This window comes from Microcebus murinus, chromosome 23, assembly GCF_040939455.1.
Source record: "Microcebus murinus isolate Inina chromosome 23, M.murinus_Inina_mat1.0, whole genome shotgun sequence".
NCBI lineage: Eukaryota > Metazoa > Chordata > Mammalia > Primates > Cheirogaleidae > Microcebus > Microcebus murinus.
The window spans coordinates 31,615,953-31,622,784 of NC_134126.1; the positions used below are offsets into that span (position 1 = coordinate 31,615,953).

Genomic DNA, 6,832 nt, shown 5'->3' on the forward strand with positions numbered 1-6,832 from the left:
CTCCAGGACCAGACGCGCAGCCCACAGGGACGTCTGGGCACACACCTTCCCGGGAAGCGGCCAGCATCTCCCTTGTTATTCTAGCGCCTCTCCCGAGCCCCGCCCGCAGCCGCCCTCGGGCGCCAAGCTCCCCTGCCCCGGCTCGGTCCCGGCCCCGCAGGACCCGCCAGCCGAGCGCCGCGGAGTGGGTGGCGGCGGACCCTCAGCGCCGCGCCCGCCCGCGCCGGCCACTCACCGGCTCCGGGTCCGCGCCGCCGCCGCCGCGCAGAGTGGCGCATCCCCGGCGCCGCGCCCGTGCGGAGCCCGCTCCCCGCGGGCAGAAACTTTCCCGGGGCTCCCGGGCCGCGTCGGCCCCTCGCGCCAGCCTCCGCGTCCGCCGCGCGCCCCGGCCGGCCCGGCCCCACAATGGGCGGGAGGCGGCGTCCTGAACAAAGTGCCGTCCCCCGGCCGGGCGGCGGGGCGGAGCCTGGTGACCCGCTGCCCCAGGCACACGCCGGCCGCCTCCGCCGCCCGCCCGGGGAGGGGCGTGCCCGGCGGCCGGGGGCGGGCGCGGGCGGCCGGGGGGCGGGGGGAGGATACGCTTGGGATCGCCCTCGCTCGCCTCCCCCTGCCCTGTGCCAGTTTGGCCCGCACAGGGGCGGAGGCATGGGTCGCTTCCAGACTTTGTCATTGGAAAGCTATTCCCGTAACCCTTTGCTGCCTTCGCCTTCCCGCCCCGCCTCCCCGGCTGGCCGCAGAAAGGCGGCTGCTTGGTGGCGGGTCGGGGCCGCGAGCTGGCAGGGCAGGAAGCCTTCGCACAATTGAGCTTTTCCTCTGCCCGGGGACCCGCCACCACCTCTTCCAGGCCGGGCTTCCTCCCTCCCCCACGCGTCCTCGGGGTGCCGCTGGTTCGGCCGCAGTCCTTTCCGGGAAGGGGACAGACGGCTTGGCCAGCGCCTCCCCAACCGGCTCTTGACTTCGGCCACCCCCTTCCTTCCTTTCTGTGCCCCACTAAACTGTCGCGCTGTCCGAGCTGGGACACGTAGGTGCAGCGGAGACGGGAGGCCCCGGAAACGCCCCGCAGATAGTAGGTGCTCAGTAAAACTGTGACTTCTCCCCACTTCCCTAGAGAGTGACTGGGAGGAAGGTCCTCAGCCGAACCTGGTGTAGCTTCTCCGCAGAGCAAGGATTCCGCCCCCACCCCTGCCTCCCGGCCTGGGGGCTTCCAGGCTCCGCAGGGAAAGGGCACAAGGAAACCAGGTGGCCTCTGCTTGTGGAGCAGGCTCCGGGCCACACGAGGGGCAGGCTGAGCTCAGGCTCTTCCCAGCTCCAGCCAACAAACACGAGGACTGATTGACTTCCAGGGTGATGGGGTTGGAAGCTGGGGGGAGGAGGATTGATGGGTAGAAAGCAAAACTGCCCGCTCTCTGGGAGGTCTCAGAGCCCTCTGGCTGCAAAATCAGCAGTCAGGAGGAGAGTCCCTGAGCCCCCACCCAGTCAGTCAGGGGGAGGGGGGATATAAGGAGACACCCGACAGTGGACAAGCAGTGACACTTAAGGAGTTCCCGATGAATCAGGGAAAATGATATTTTTAATGATTTTTGTCTATGAAGGGAATGCCTTTTGGGGAGGCAGGGGGGCTGCAGAGTGACACCTGAGGTTTGCCCCTTGCCCTGGGTATAATGGCTAAAAGCACGGGCTCTGAAGGCAGATGGCCTGGGCTCCAATCCTGAATCCACTATTCACTAGCCATGGGAACGTGAATGCATTCTTCAACCTCTGACTACCTCAGTCTCTTCAACTGTAAAATGGGATGATAATAGCTGTCTGTCTCATAAGATTGTTGGGAAGAGTAAATAAGATAGTGTAGGTGACAGACTTAGCATAGTGCCTGGCACAGAGTAAATGATAAGCACTAGCTGCTACTTTGATCTCGGAGTCCTGCAGTCCTGCACCCATTTTGGCATTCAATGAAGTGCTACCTGGACTCCTTTCTTGCTTTTCACAGTCCCCTCAGCCTGCAAAAGGGAGCATGATCCTTTAAGAAGAAGCATTGTCATTTCTTGAAGGCTCCTAGGGTGGGGCCGGCTGAGCTCCCTGCTCCCTCTAGGGCCAGGGTTCAAGGGCCATGCAGTGGGCATGCAAACAGGTATCAGAGACTGAAATGACCCCCTGACCCATTGTGAGGCTAGACACAGGGCCCCCCATCCACACTGGCAGTGTTGGCATGATGCCATTCCTTGAGTGCTACCCAGAATGGAAAAGAAGGCCAAAACTATGATTTTGGAATTCCATCAGTGCATAGGATCAATATTTCTCCCCCATTTACGGGTGGCTGGTCATACAAGTCCACCCTGACCCTGCTCCAAGTGTCCCGATCACAGGCCTCCACCGGTGAACCTGTACGGGTAGACAAACATGATAACGTGGGTGGGTTGGGGGAGGCCGGCCTGGCTGGGGTGACAGGCAGAGGATAGGAAGGCGACTGAAAGGGAAGGAGAGGCCAGGAGAGAGGAGAAGCCAGAGCAACTACGGACAGAGCACTGTCTGGGCAAGAAAGAGGGTCCACGCCCATCGCAGAAGTGGCCTGTGCCAAGTGCCTACTTTGTGAGTGGTTTTTGTCTGAACACAGTGATGACTCAGTTGCTCTGAATCAAGCAAATGGATTTTCCTTAAATATGAAAATCAATAAAAGGTAAGTGCACGGGCCTGGCTGGAGGGAGGGCAGGGTGGAGAGAGCCAGAGGGGTGCTGGGGAATGCAATGATCGGTGAGTGATGAAGGAGCAAGATGAAGGCTCACTGCAGGGGACCCTTGGCATGCTCACCCGTACCCCCATTCCCCACCAAGAAGGTGGCCTCCGGGCCCTGCTGACCTCACTGAGGCTCCTGAAATCCCAGCAGCGCCCCTGTGTCCCCTCCTCCACAGCTCACAGCCAGTCCCCCTTTGGGGCAGGAGATTGTTAACAAGAGGATTAATGTCAACATGACAAATGGGGTTTTAAAAAATCAGCCCAGAAGCAAGGTGTCACCCCCTTAGAGTCTCAGACCAGGCTTGAGATGAGGTGAGAGCTTTGGGATGCCAGGAAGCATAGTAAGTGACATACTCAGCCCCAACCTGATTATTTTTTGGGGGGGCACTGTTTTCCTGCCACCCCGAGGTCTATGGAGCAATGCCAGTTTGTGTCACTGCTTAGGTCATGTGACACAGGACTTCAGGGATGTTAACGGAATCATAGCTCCTACGTTGCATTGGCCCAGGGGGGACCATCTTTTTACCCTTCTGACTCTTGTTCAGGGCTCCCAGAGCAGTTGGTAAGGTCCTTGGCAGGGACATGCAGACAGCACATCACGCTATTTTCTTGAGCATTTAATAAATGTCCTTAGGTCCTCAGAGGTGGAGTCCGGGCGAGCTTCTGACTTGATTTCCCCCTCCCACACTGGGCCTGGCTCAGGAGCCCCAACTCCGTGCCTCGGTTCTGCTGCCGGCCGAAGGACGTCACCTCAGTTTGCTCATCGGTGTTGGCAAAAGTGGTGTTGGCACCCAGGGGACAAAAATATCCACGTACCAAGGCTGTGATGAGCACTCAGTGAGATAATGGGGGAGAAAGCAGCCCGTGCAGTGCCGTCAGAACACAAGCAGAAGTGGGACCATCAAACAGAAAACTCGGGCTCCTCGCCCACCCAGTCACATTCACTCTGCTCATGGCTCGGCGCTGGAAAGCCCATTTGGAGGGATAGGAATCTGGCTGTGCACTAGAACCCTTGTCCTTTCTAGCTTGACCCACTGTCCGGCCAGGGGCTTCCCATGCTAGTGGAAGTGGGGCGTGGGCAAAGCAGTTGCCCTCGTCCTTGGCCGCTCCGGCCTGGTGACTGGCCTCAGGGCCCCCTTTAGAGAGAGCCGTCAGTGTCGATTGCTGGAGCCCACAAGGAGGACCCGGGAGGAACAGTCCGTAGGGAAAAGCTGGCACAGTAATGAGCCTTTTACAAGAGCGAGCAAGTCACTGCCTTATCGGGAAGATGCTGTTTCTCTCTCTCTCTCAGAGCCGTCACCGTGTTTTTCCAAAGATGGCCTTTGCAGAGTGTTTCTTTAAGAAGCCAGGAGAGTAGGGGTGGGGTTGGCAGGGAGAAATGGGCCCCTTTAAGAAGCCTGGCTCTGGCCGTGGCCATCCCAGAAAAGATAATAATAGCCCATACTTACACAGTGCTTGCTGGGTGCCAACTGCTGTGCAAAGCACTTAACATATATTAACCCATTTAACCCCCACAACAACCCTAGGAAATAGGCAGCAATTTCTATCTCATTTTATAGGCAAAGAAATTGAGGTCAAGTGTCTTGTTTGGGTCTCACAGCTAGGAGTGCTAGGAGGCAGGGTTTGAACCCAGCATTTGAGTCTGGCCCCTGAGTCCACGCTTCCAAGTGCCACACACATGCAGAGGGAGGGACTCTGCGGCAGTGTGGGCGAGTGGTGAAGAGCTCTGTTGTTCACTAGTTTTACCACATTTCTTTCTTTTCAACAGCTTTATGGAGGTATAATTTATATGCTATAAAATTCACCCATTGTAAATGCACAACTCTAAATCTACTGAGTTGTGCAACCATCAACCACAACCAAGTTTTAGAACATCTTCATCACCCCAAAACATTTCCTTATTCGGTACATGTTTTAATCTGAGTCTCAACCTCCTCATCTGTAAAATAGGAATAACAGTGCCGCCTTGCACAGTTGCTGTGAGCACTAAATGGGCATGTAAATGGCATACAATATTGCTCAATAATTATTATTATTATATTCTCGTAGAATCACCTAACTACAGATCTTTAGAACTGGGAGTGGTCTTAAAGACTATCTAATTCTACACTCTCCTTTAACAGATAAAGAAACTAAGGTGCCAAAATATTAAGCAATTTGCCAATTCGGAATACAATCAATTTAGTGGCAGGGCTGGAACTGAAACCCAGGTCTGTTTGTTGGTGTTTCAGTGCTCTCTTATCTCCTAAGAGGGGCACAAAGATGCCAATGCCGACTGGCAGGCATGGACCCAGGAGTCAGCTAGTGCTGGAATGCCCAGCGCTCTGGCCCTGGAGCGGGGATTGCAGCTGGGATGGGCTGGGTGCAGAACCAGGGGACAAGACCCAGTGTGGGGGCTGAGATAGGAATGTTCATTGTCAGAACAGGGGATGCATTGACTCAAAGAATCCAGGACACGGCCAGTTCAGCAGTCAGCAAGTCTCTGCAGAGCTCGCCGGCAGGGCCAGCTTCGTGGGCATGTGACCTGTGGAGTCACCCAAGGCCCCGCACTTAGAAAGGGCTCCTGCTCGGTTTAATGCTTTGCTGTTGCCATCTTGAAATCCTTCATGATTTTTAACAAGAAATCTCACATTTTTCTTTTGCATTAGATCTTGTAAATTATGTAGCTGTTTTTTTGCCCATGAGACAGGGGAGCAGAGCCTGAGCGAGACTCTTAAGGCCCCAGCAGGGAATAGTGTCTCTCCATCCAGAACCTACACACACACTTTCTCTGTATGTGCCACCTAGTCAGAGAGTCTTAATACTGAGTGTTAAGAGAAATGAAAGTTGCAAAACAGCCTGCATACTACTATCCAGTGCATGACAAAAGATGACCACCTAAGTGTATATTTCTTTTCTTTTTCTTTTTTTTTTTTTTTGCCTCTCAAGGGAGTTGATACAGTTGTGTAAGTATATATTTCTATGTGTGCATATACTTCTATATAAGTACTTACAGTGGAAAGACATTCCAAATTGACAGTACTGGTAACTTCTGGGGAGAGTCAGTAAGGGAATCATTTAATTTTCTCTGTGTGCTTGAGTTTGTTTTTTTACAAGGAGAATGTATGCATGTATTACTTATATAATCACAAATAAAATTATAAGATACTCCTAAATATATCCTCTGAACATTTTCTTGCATCAGTAAATAGTCTTCAAAGGCTAAGAAGAGAAGTGTCTTGAGAAGGGAAAAAAGAAGTAGGCGTGAGGGTGACACCGGACAGTGGCAGACAGAGGCAAAGGAAGAGTTTCAGGCCCTGACAGGGCCCCGGTGAGCGGGCTTGGACGTGGGGACGGGAATGCTGGGCGTGGGAGCCCAGAGGGGACTAGCAGGAGGGTGGGTGCTGGGCATCAGCCCGATGTCACTTAGGTGGGGTAGGGGAGGCTAATGAGAGGTGGGAGGGGAGCTGTGAATTGCCAAGGGAGCCTGGAGACAATGGCTGCAGAGGTGGCCCTGGTCCGGTGCCCAGAGTGGCTAAGGTGGGAGTAGGCGGTGATTTCCTACGCAGGGAGGAAGAATGGGGCCCTGACCTTGGATTTACCAGGGAGTGGGAGATTTGAGGCAATGTGGCCCAGGGGACGCATGTAAGCTTTGGAGTCAGGACCACAATCAAGTCCCAGAATCACTGTGTCCTAACTGTGTGGCTGTCACCTTGATGTGTCCCCTACGAAGCAGAAATGGTTCTGACAACGCCTGTGTGGCGGGTTGCCGGGAGGATTTGGTGAGACGGTGCAGGGAAAGCATTGGATCCAGGGGCTGGCACAGACTGGGAACCCCAAAATGCTCCACCCCTCTTCTTCAATTGATTTTGTGGTTGGAGGCTCTCAAATGGCAACAGATCATCTGCACGAATAAAGAGCCCTTCTTCCCAGCACTTCCCTCCTAGTTTTCTGGGAGAGCCCCTGAGAGCCAGGATTCTGAGTTCCATCCTGCAGAGGCCTGACCCGAGCTGGCCAGGAAGGAAGAGGAGCAGGCAGAGGAGGAGAAGCTGGCCCTCCTGCTCCCATGCCGCCCGGGCCAGCGAGGCTGACTGTGGGGAAACCTTATCAGGGGTCCCACCGT

General features: G+C 55.0%; 1 protein-coding gene across 2 annotated transcripts in view; it reads right to left on the reverse strand.

The window, feature by feature from the left end:
• NAV1 (neuron navigator 1) overlaps window positions 1–420 on the reverse strand; it is a 233,120-nt gene extending 232,700 nt beyond the window's left edge. For both annotated transcript variants that reach the window (XM_075996964.1, XM_075996963.1), the window contains exon 1: window positions 236–420. The gene's annotated coding sequence lies outside the window, so the exon portion shown is untranslated. The remainder of the gene's footprint in view (window positions 1–235) is intronic.
• Window positions 421–6,832: the final 6,412 nt, after the last annotated feature.